This window comes from Ambystoma mexicanum, chromosome 6q (assembly GCF_040938575.1).
Source record: "Ambystoma mexicanum isolate Mex_15411 chromosome 6q, UKY_AmexF1_1, whole genome shotgun sequence".
Taxonomy (NCBI): domain Eukaryota; kingdom Metazoa; phylum Chordata; class Amphibia; order Caudata; family Ambystomatidae; genus Ambystoma; species Ambystoma mexicanum.
In genome coordinates, this window is record NC_090937.1 from 1,679,230,400 (window position 1) to 1,679,242,409 (window position 12,010).

At 46.8% G+C, this 12,010-nt stretch overlaps 1 pseudogene; it reads right to left on the reverse strand.

The window, feature by feature from the left end:
* Window positions 1-1,080: 1,080 nt before the first annotated feature.
* The window catches only part of LOC138517046 (zinc finger protein 585A-like), a 230,988-nt pseudogene continuing 220,058 nt past the window's right edge, over window positions 1,081-12,010 (reverse strand).

The following is a 12,010-nucleotide window of genomic DNA, read 5'->3' on the forward strand; positions in this document are numbered from 1 at the left end:
TATCAATAGCTTGGTTGATTGTTAAGTTGTAAATCTCTACTAGCACTACTGGGTCTGTACTAAGATTTCTAGTGTTTGTGATAGTGTGGAGAAGAGGTAATAAGTTGTTAACAGTTATATTACGCTTGTTTATGGTTAAGGCTGGCAGGGCCATATGAGGGGTAGAGTTGAGTTGTAGATTATCTTGAATGGGGAAGGAAATAAGATGGTGATCAGTCCATGCACAGTTTTCAATGGATGTTATTGAGGTCTTGCAGTTGAGGTCAGCAAACCAATCTAGTGTGCGACCTTTGATATGAGTAGGCAGGTTGATCCTATAGGTAAGGCCTACCTCCGAAATGGTATTGCAAGAGTAGAAGCATTTACATCATTCAGATCATTCAGAACGAGGTTGAAGTCTCCAAGTATTATAATTCGCGAGACAGTTTTCATATTAGTGATGAGTAAGGCATTTATGTCTTCCTCAAATGTGGAGATGGGGCCAGGCGGTCTATATACGAGGTGCATGGTGACTGTACGGGATGCTAATAGTAGCCGTTTTACTGACAGGAGTTCACCAGATGGGAACGGTGGATGCTGTATGATCCTTAGTCCCAGTTGAGTTTTAACAATGAAGGCAATGCCGCCTCCTCTCAAATGTTCTCTATCTGCTCGGCTGTTAAACACTCCTCTGACATCTTCCACCTCCTGGAAGAACTTGACCTTGATGTCCTTGGTCTCACCGAGACGTGGTTCACGGCCAGCTGTGTCATGAGTTTTGACACTCTGCTCCCCAATGGCTAGAAGATCCTCTCAGCCCCCAGACCCAACGCCCCGGCCTGGAGGGGGCGTAGTCCCGATCATCCCTGAGGGGATTCCTGCCTCTCTCATTCCCACTCAGATTTACTCATCTTTTGAATGCCTAGTCTGCAGGCTTTCTCTTGGTATTGTAACTGGGGGTAGTCCTACCCTCTAAAATTCAAATATTTGCAAAACAGTTTAAATGCAAGTTTGTTTGAACCCTTGTGAACAACCATCTAAATGGAGCATTCACCATTTGGACCAAAAGCAAGCTACTTATGAAAACACATAACATTCATATGTAGTACCACAGCTTTTTATTAATTAGCTGATACCTCAGCTTTTTTCTATTTAAAAAAAAGATCTTTATAGAGAACAATTAGTGATATGCATAGTTGTGAAACAATTAGTGTTCAACACAGTTGTGCCCAAAAAACAGTACACAAACATGATAATTTCAAGGCGTAATGGATGAGCTTAAACATATGGAAGACAACTCATAAGTAAGTGAAAAACAACATGAAGCTGAATTCAGTGAACACAGTATTAGAGTTAAGAGAGGGAGATTTTGATTAAGGGTCTCCTACGCCCGGCTAGAATCTGACCTCGTAGTTGGTCTAAGTCTAAATAGAATGTTAGAAATATCAGTGCAGCCATTAAAGAGAGCCCATGAGAGTATGGGCATAGGTGCTGCTGACGTTTCGGCTGAGGTGATGGAAGCCTTCTTCCTGGGCCATGAGAGTCAGGTCACTCTGTGTACAAGTAAAAAGAGTGAACAATGTGTTAAAAAAGCAGCTAGGTGCTTGAGGGGGTAAGAGGTAAAGATCTAAACATATTGACAGATCCAGTGTAGTTCCAGATACCAAAACAACTCACCGAAAGTAATGCTGGGAGCGTTACTTGGTGCTTGACTGGAGTTGCAGCTGGGCAGGTAATGAAGGGGAGGTCCAAAAGAGGACTACTGGCTCAGTTGTAGCCAGATTGAGGGGGGTGATTGATCTTACTCTGACCTAGCTATACTTAAACATAAGTGTAGGGCGGCAAAGAGGAAATAGAGGGCTTCTTGTTCATCCTCTGACAAACTGCCTGCCATCTGCTCCAAAGGCAATACCGACTCGCTGTCCACACCAAGAAGTCCACATACAAGCCTGCGTCTCTGCGGCATCTAACAATTCAGCTGAACTCTTCAAAATCTGCAAGGAACTGGCCAACCCTGCTGCAGTCTCCACCCCTCCTCTCGCATCCCAGGCTCTTTGCAATGCCCTTGCCTCTCACTTTCTCTCTAAAGCCCAGGACATCTTGCCACCCTCTCGTCCGTTCGCCCTCCTCCTCCATCTCTTTCTCGGCTTGCTGACTCTCCCTCAGCCGGCTCCCTCCCTCTTTTCTCCCCTGATGTGGTAGCTATACAAGTTTAATCTATGAAAACCTCATCAAAATAGGTCCATCGCTGTTCCTCTAAAACCATTAAGGACCACACAGACACCCTTGCTTAGGCCCTTGCTGGTTTCTGTAACCTCTCATTTGCCTCTGGCTCTGTTTGTACGCACCCTGTCTCAGACATGCAAGAAAAAACTAAAGACTCTCCCCAGGCAGGGAATAAGACGAAGAGAGCAGGCTTGCGAGAGTTCAAGGAAAGTTTATCTAGAATCTCTGAGAGCGCTCTGAACATGTTACATTTACAATACATTTATATAGGAACAAGGGGTGTCTAACATATAATACTATGCTGGATCTGGGTTGGTTGACTGGTGTGGTGCCTTAGGTGTGGGCATCATCTTATCCTCCTGGTTGGCTGCTGGAGTTGGCGGGAGGATGAATGTCAGTCACTTGTGCTCCGGATGGGTGAAGGTCAGGTTGTTGTGACGTAGAGTGGTCACTATCTAACTAATAGACACATTCTAAATTATACATGCACTAAATAATATCAACTCAAGGCTTTTGATAATATACCATTGTCTCTATAACTGTCACATCACAGGCGTTAGTTTTAGATTACACAAGTCATAGGTTATGGGTCTTGACCACTATAATACAATGGGCCTCATTCCGAGTATGGCGGTAAGGGATAGCGGCCACCGGTAACGAGACCGGTGGCGGTAATCCCTTACCGCCATACTCCGAGTTCCCTCTGCGCCCTCGCCCTTAACGCCTGCTTTGAGCAGGTGTTAAAGTCGAGGGCGCAAAGGGGCCTCCAAGCCAATAACGGTGACCGTAATGAACGGTCACCATTATTTGCATCGTCCCCATTCCCATTGAGCCCTATGGGGGCTAATTTGGGAATGGGGAAGAGCCTTGGTGAATGGGGAATTACCGCCCCACCAACCTTGGAATGGGGCGGTGATTCCGCCATCCACCAAGGTGCTGCCGGTCCGGGTAGGGCGTCAACCAAGGCGTTAATAGCGCCATTGGTTAGCGCCGTACTCGGAATGAGGACCAATGACCCTCGAGTAGGCTTATGTATACAAGAATTTCAGATATGTGGCATGTGTTAGTATTGGACACAATATACTGCAGCAAAGGTCTAATGTTAGTCGAGGGTCTGCTGGGTGGGCATCACGGCCTGGTCAAGGATCTGGCACATGAAAGGAATACCTGGTGGGGACACAGGGTCGGAATGGCAGTAAGTTTCTGCTGGCAAGGGTGTGGGGGTAGGACACTTTTGTGGTGATGAACGGGCTATGGTCTTAGCTCATGTCGGTTCACATGCCGGGCAGTGATCTCAGAGGAAGAGTGATGTGCTACATTTATTAGTTGTTGCAAATACCTCCGGCTTCAGCATGAGAATGGAGCCACAGAGTTTTCCAGTTGGAGTGGGAACGAGGGTGGGGGCCGTGTGCTCCATGCGCTTCATGTGTGTGCTTGACCACTGTGAAAGGGAGAGATGCATTTTGTACTATCACAGTGAGGCCTTGTTACCAAGATGGAGTCGAAAAAGGGGTACAGAAATGGATGCCCTGTGTCCTGCTCAGTCATCCAATCTACGTGAAAGTCACCCAATGTTAACATCGCATAAGGGCAAGGGGTGTACCCACAACTGGAGGCACTTGGTCCAAATCTTGCACTGGAACATGAAGGTTGGAGGGGCCTGTTGGTCCCTCGCTCCCACACAGCTCGTTCCCCTCCCCTCTTAAGCACTCCCTTGTGTATCCACTCCTCAGGAAATCCATAGCTGATCCATCATGTCCGGACAACTATCGGCCAGTTTCCATTACTCCCTTTTTAGGTAAGCTCCTGGAAAAGCTGGCCATCTCTCAGCTTAATCTTCATTCCGACTCTGTTGGCTTTCTCAACGACCACCAATCTGGCTTCAGATCTGCCAGAAGCACGGAAACTGCTCTCCTGAACATCCGTGAAGACCTGATCTCCAATCTCGACTCTAACATTCCCTCTGTCCTCATCCTACTTGATCTCTCCTTTGCCTTTGACATGGTCAACCATACCACCCTGCTCAATCGTCTCTGTGACAACCTGGGCATCACTGATCAGGCCCTGGCCTGGCTGCCCTCTTTTCTTTCTGATCAACCCCCCCAGGTACAACTTGGGTACTTCCTATCTTCTTTCTCCGTCTTCAACTGGCTTTTGAACCAATATCTGGTGACGCTCGCCTACTGCATTTCCATTTTCTGCTCAACTTTCTAGTGCTATGATAACACCCAACTCATTTTCAGGCTTCCTTCAGCCACCTCCTCTCTCTCCTTCCCTCATCTCTGATTGTCTAATAGCCATTCAAAATTGGTGTGCTGCCAGCGATCTTTGTCTAAATGCCAACAAGACTGAGATCCTCCTCATCGGCACACCATCTCCATACCTTCCTCTCACTCTCTGACCAGCCTCCCTTGGCCCTCCTCCTCCTACCCCCATCTGCGTGCCTAAGAACCTCAGAGTTATCTTTGACTCCACACTTTCCTTCTCCGCACACATCTCTGATGTCTCTAAAAAGTCAGATTTATTACTGCACCTCCTTAGAGGTACTCTTCTTTCCTCTCCTTCCCTCAAAGGCTCCCTGTCTCCCAAGCTCTGGTTCCCTCCAGGCTGGATTACTGTAACAGCCTCTTTCTAAATGTACCTGCCTCTACTCTTCGCCCTCTGCAACTAATTCAGAACAGGACTGCAAGACTTGTCCTTGGCCTCAAGCCCTGGGATTGTATCTCTCCAGCTCTGAAATCCCTTCATTGGCTCCCAGTGGATGCAAGGATTAAATTTAAAACCCTCTGCATTGTCCACAAGGCTTTCTGGAGCCTGGGTCCAAAATACCTTCAACTATCCCTCCGTAAATACCTCCCCACTTGAGCCCTTCGCTCCTCTACCTCTAACCCCCTCAGGGTTAGTTGTTTTGCAGAGAAATGGGCTGGGGGTAGATCTCTGTCTTCAGCTGGGGCCTCCTTTGGAACAGCCTCCCGGCCACCTTGAAACTTGAGGAAAACCATCACCAGTTCCGGAAGCACCTCAAGACCCTCCTCTTTGCCTCTGCCTTTGCCCCCCTTCTCCCCTGTTGATCTGTTTCTTCTCTTGGCATTGTGCACCTGGCCACCCTCTGTCATTCAGGCCCAGGTACCTGCTCACCCTGCCACCCTCCTGCACTGTCACCAGGCCATCACCTGCACTGGGGTTCTGTATCTGTACCCATACAGTCCCCCTCCCACTTTTTGTCTGCACTTATCAGATATACATTATCTGAGTAAACTTTCACCTGCCACTTGCTGGCTGCTCTACTGTGGTTTATTGCCTTATTTATTTACTTACTTATTTATTTTTTCTAGTATTTATTCTGTTCTCTCCACTGTTCCGCACTTTCTCCCTTTTCCATGCACTTGCGCTTTCTTAAATGTCACTGGGCCTAGTAAGATTGCTGGGTTTTTTTTTTTTTATTTCTCCCTTGTTCCCCTCCCTTTTTGCATGGTCGGGCTCTGAAACACTTGTGTACAAGCGCAATGAAAATGAAATATCATTCATTCATTCATATCTAATCTGAGGATAGAATAATTCTCAGGAATTTTTATAGATAAGGTGGGTTCTTCTGCTGGGTGAAGCCAGGTCTCAGTTATGGCTATGAAATCTAGCTGATTTGCCATGATGAGGTCAGCGATGTCTGTAGCGTGGGCTACCATCGATCTAGCATTGATAAGCGCACCTTTAATCACTGGCAGGTTTGTCATCTTGACGGTCAGGTAGGCAAGATTGTTGTTGTGGTGCAGACTGATTGATAGGGTCTGGCTTAGGTTTAGGTTTGGCTCTAGTCTTAAGTGGCCAATGTAGGTTCAGTATATTGCTTACAGTAGGGTGAGCTGGGGGAGTTTTATTAAACCTAGAAAAGAGGCCTGTGATTTGTGAGGCTTATAGGGCATTGTTGATTAGGCGTAGGTTTAGAGGCAAATTGTTTAATCCATTGGGAAGCGGTCAGTAGGGAAGTTGGGCTGGTAACTGTAAGGCCCCATGATGTTGGATTAGCCAGAGTGGGAAACAATGGAGGCAAGACATACCTAGGTCTGATCTAACTTAGGTAGGAGCCGAAATCTGGTAAGATGGGGAGTGGTCATTCTAACGCCGTAGAAGATGAAAGGTTAGCCTTGGAATTAAGGGTAAGTTCCGCTAGCAGGTAAAGCAGAGGGAGCAGGTTACTAAGGCTATGGCTACAACCTTTATAGAGCCTCAGAACATGATTTAAGTGATGTGGGGATCCACTTACGTGTGTGTTCTTGAAATACATGCAATAGAGGCTGATAGGCAGTTATAAAGATCACCGGCAGCTAGGAGGTAGATTAAGCATGTCATGTGAAGTTGCACGATAGGTGGTCTAAGCACATTTGAAAGGTAACCTAGGAAATGGCTTTCACACCGTCAAGTCACAAGTATCAGCCCTAATAGAGCATGTGTATGGTATTGTATTGTTCTAGTTACGCTACACAGAGAGAACAATATCACGTGTCATAAAGTTACCATTAACGTTAGCAAACACAGTGAGAGGCATATACAATAAGCTAATCTGCCGAAGTGAGGCTAAGTAAGCTTCGGTGCATGGCATCGGCTATACATCTCAATTAGATTAAACACAATGCGAGATGATAGAGTAGCGTTAGCACAGATGACAGTCGAGAACAAATATCCGGCAAAAGTGCAAGGAGGTTGCTGGTGTTAGCTGACCGGTGTCAGCCACGTTGGCACCTAGTATATGTGCATGAAGACACTGTAATACAGATGGCAAATTACATGTATTATCGTAATTCGATGATGGTGATAGGTAATTTATGACATTATAAACAAATGTGAAGAGAAGACTACGGTTTTCATATGTGCCTGGTTCTTATAGGAGCATACAGACTAGGAAGTTCATACAAAAATCAAAGTTAGGAGTCGCAAATAGCTACAGGCAGAGCGTGTTGTAGCTTGGTTTGGTGTCTTACCCTCTGTGGTAGTGTCACAACATCGCAGCGATGAGCTCATTCACAGCGGTGCGGGTGGGCCCTTTGAGTGGTAAGGCAGTCTTTGCGTAGCAGGATGTACCAATGGAGAGGCAACCGTATATGGCCCTTTCGGCCCGTACAGGCACAGACAGGCCCTTAATCTATGGCCCTTTGTCGTTCGGCCGGCTTCTGCCTAACGGGGCAGGCTATTGGGAGATAAGGCCGTGCTCGGCCAATCAGGAAGCAGAATAGGTGAGTCAGGAAATGCAGAAAAATTCCAATCTAGGCTGCAATCACGGCGGCCATTCTGCCGTCGCCTTGTAGCTGGGCGAAGCCTTGCCGTGGAGAGAAACCAACGGCTATAGTGCACCAAGATAAGGTGCTGTAGGCAGCAAAGTAACCACTGCCGTTTCTTCGGATGTAAAGCAATAAAACAAAAACAGATCAGAGTGATTTTTCAGAGCTTATCAGCTCTATGCTGGGTATCCTGTAAGTACTGCAGGAGGAGCAGGGTGATCCAGGTGGGTCATCGAGGCAGCGGACCTGGAAGGGAGAGTGCTCCTGCCCTCCCTCATAGACGACGATGCTGATACTGAGGAATCGATAGTGAGATCTCCCTTCTCAGCAAATCTTTTCCCACATCCAGTACACTGATGAGTTTTCTCACCTTTGTGTGTTCTCTGGTGTTGAAAAAGATATCTTTTCCGAGCAAACTCTTTCCCACATTCAGGGCACTCATATGGTTTCCCACCTGTATGTATTCTCTGGTGGCAAATAAGCTCTCCCTTTGCAGCAAACGTTTTGCCACATTCAGTGCACGTATGAGGTTTCCCACCTGTATGGGTTCTCTGATGGATAGTAAGATATCCCTTCTCAGAAAATCCTTTCCTACATTCAATGCACTTATGAGGTTTCCCACCTATCTGTGTTCTCTGATGGCTAGAAAGAGCTCTCTTCTAAACAAACCCTTTCCCACATTCACAGCACTCATGAGGTTTCCCACCTGTATGTGTTCTCTGGTGGATAGCAAGATGGTCGTTCTCAGAAAATCCTTTCCCACATTCAGAGCACACATGAGGTTTTTTACCTGTATGGCTTCTGTGGTGGATAGTAAGATATCTCTTACGAGCAAATCCTTTCCCACATTCAGTGCACTTGTGAGGTTTCTCACCTGTATGCATTCTCTGGTGGTGAATAAGTTGTACCTTCTCAGAAAACTCTTTCCCACATTCAGTGCACTCATGAGCTTTCTCACCTGTATGCGTTCTCTGGTGGTGAATAAGTTGTACTTTCTGAGCAAACCATTTGCCACATTCAGTGCACTCATGAGGTTTCCCATCTGTATGTGTTCTCTGGTGGCGAGTAAGGTTTCCCTTCTCAGCATACCGTTTCCCACATTCAGTGCACTTGTGTGGTTTTTCGCGTGTATGTGTTCTCTGGTGGCGAATAAGATGTTCCTTCTGCGCAAACCCTTTCCCACATTCAGTGCACTCATGAGGTTTCTCACCTGTATGCGTTCTCTGGTGGTGAATAAGTTGTACCTTCTGAGCAAACCATTTGCCACATTCAGTGCACTCATGAGGTTTCTCACCTGTATGCGTTATCTGGTGGGTAGTAAGATTTTGCTTCTCCGCAAACCATTTCCCACATTCCGTGCACTCATGAGGTTTCTCACCTGTATGTGTTCTCTGGTGGATAGTAAGATTTCCCTTCTGAGCAAACCCTTTCCCACATTCAGTGCATACATGAGGTTTCTCACCTGTATGTGTTCTCAGGTGGCCAGTAAGATGATGCTTCACAGCAAACCCTTTCCCACATTCTGTGCACTCATGAGGTCTCTCACCTGTATGTGTTCTCTGGTGGATAGTAAGCATTCCCTGGTGAGCAAACTCTTTCCCACATTCAGTGCACACATGACGTTTCGTAACTGTATGTATTTTCTGTTGGCAGATAAGTGTATCATGGATATGGATGCTATTCTCATTGCACTGATAAGGATTTTCACCTATGTCCTCATGTGGGGAATGTGTATGTTCTTGAGATGGGAACATTTCCCCCATCATGTGCATATTTAAGGTTTCACCCCTGTTTATTTTGTCAGTTGCTTAAAAAAAGGACCCTTTCCACTGAACCTTTTCCCAGATTCAGAGTGCAGATTAGATTTCTCGTGTGTGGGTCACTTCTGGTGACAAACAAGATTTTACCTCTGACTGAAACTTGCAAAATAGTCAGTGCATGGGCGCGGTTTGCCCATTCATATTTAAAGGTGTTTTGAAAATTCTCTTAGAGAAACTACCCTTAGATTCAGAATGTGTGTAAAATAGCGCTCACACGTGTTCTATCATGAATAACAGGCAAGGCACAAAGGCCAGTCTTACTGCACATAAAGCACTGCTGTTTTCATGCCAGACTTCCCGTGCACCCAGGACTGACAGAAAGAACACGCTTGGGTGCTGGGTTGCCTGCACCGATGCCATCATGTATCCATCCAATAGGCTTCTCAACCCCAGTTCCTGAATCCTCTGAAAAGACAACGGCACCCCAAACCTGTATCCTTCTACGATGTTTGGAAGTTGCACATTCTAATAATGACGCTTTGCAGGGCATTAGTCCAGAGAACGTATCAATCGCTGCTGTTGCATTTCTGGGGCATCAATCACCTATTGAAATAAAAGGAGATGCACATTATTAGTTTCAACACATTCACTATCGCAGGCATCACAAGTAACAGGCAGACTGGTTCTCAGTAGTAATGACGTGCACTAGTTATTTACTCACGTAGTAACTAATGAGACTTTGAAGTACCATCTATTCAGGAAAGGCCCCCTAATAGGTGGCAGAGAAGTAGTAGTGCTCCATTAATAAAATCTGATGTCACAGAGGCGACATGCGGCAGAAACAGCGCAACTCATTTTAGCAAGAACATTTTAGCATCCAGGAGCACGAGGGGGGGAAAAACACAGCTGGGGTGAAGACACATTAAATAGATACTTTAATCAACAGGGCCTTGATACCATTTATTTACTTCAGAAATGACTAAACTTATATTGATCACCTTGGGAAAAGTCATGCCAGCGGATAATTGCTCATATTGTTTGGTTCTGTAATTGTTATTATTGTTATGTCATTTATTGAGCACGGTCCTGGCTTTGAGAATCAATGGAGTGCATTGCAGAGGTAACAACAGATATACAGAGGGGCACAGAGAAGGGGTACAGCTGTACCGGGTGGCGGGGAGGAGAGTGGCGGGCAGCATATAGCGAATCAGGAGGCGTGAGGGGCCACGTGATGGCCTAGGTGTTGGGGAGGAGAGACTCCTTGAAGAGGTGGGCCTTGAGTTCTTGTCTGAATTGTAGCAGCGTGGGGACCAGTCTGTTGCCGACAAGGAGGAGGTTCCATAGTCTTGCGGCATATGCAGAGAACGCTTGTTTTCTGGTCCTTTCCTTTTTGAGCAGCAGATTTCAAATCTGCACGTATCCTGGTTTCTGCTAGTGTGCTGTCCGCCAGAGATGCAGAGTTTTTCTGTGAGGTACATGGATGACTTTAGAGCGACTACCTTATAGATGATGCAGCAAGAATTCAAGGCAATTTGTGCATTGAGTGGGAGCCAATGAAGGTCAATGAGGTCCTGGGTGATATGGCCGTATCTGCGTAGATTCTTGATAAGGTGTGCAGCCTTGTAAAGGCCACTTCTAAGGGGCAATAGGGGGGATTACAGCTTCAAATCTCTCAGGACCTCGACTTGAAATACTAGAAGGATTCTGTCACTGTCAACCAGACCAAGTGTCTGCCAATGGCTCAAAATGTTTTGACCTGGGAGAAACTGGATGGTATTCTCCCTCCTAGACCCCTAGGATCCTCTGAGCAGGTGGCCAGGGAAAGGCCATCGCTATTGGATCCCGACCCTGGGGGTGGACAAGCGAGGGAGGATCGCCTGACTGGGGGGTCTTTGGTGGGATACCCTTAGGCGAGACATGGTATCCCCTTTCCCTATTGACAGACAATCACATATTCTCCCATCTTCTATGGGCTGTTACAAGCAAATTCATCATTATTCCACACACATCTAACTGCACTGAGATGAAGAAGAGGCGACCCGGAGTAGTGAAGATTACCTCCCTTTACCACTAAGGTATTGAGACGAGGAAGCTGCATCCCAAACACTTGGAAACCAGGCATGTCTGCCTAACTATGGTTAGGCAAATCCAATTGACCAAGCACACATGCAGCCTGTTAGAAGGATACAGCTGTATAAAAGGAGAGGTGAGAGGCAGAAGAGAGAGGTCAGCCGAGAAGACCACAGAGACCCCAGCAGAGAAGCCAGAGAAGACCCTGCAAGGAGAACCGCGCAGGAGAAGCAGGGGACCCGCTCTTCGTGGGAGCAGCCGTGTTGGGACTGGAAGCCAAACCAGGAAGTGCAGAGGACGCTGTCCATGTCTGTGAGAATCCCATCCCAGAAGTGGAACAGAGACAGCCGCAGAAGCCGTCAGGAGCCGAGCACCAGTGAGAGGGACACGCCAGACCTGGGGAGCTCTGAACAGGACCGCAGGCAAGAGGAGCAGCCTGCCGGTGAGTGTCAGAGGGACACTCCAGAACCGGGGAGCTCCATTCAGGACCGCAGGCAAGAGGAGCAGACTACCAGTGAGTTTCAGAGGGATTCGCCAAAAATGGAGATCTCTGAACAGGACCGCAAGCAAGTGCCCATCCATATATATTGAATACCGAACTGTTTAAAAACATAACAAGAAAGCAATGTATACTGAATACCGAACTACATGGAAACTTGTTACCAGAAACACTGATATACTGAGTACCGAACGTTATGAAAC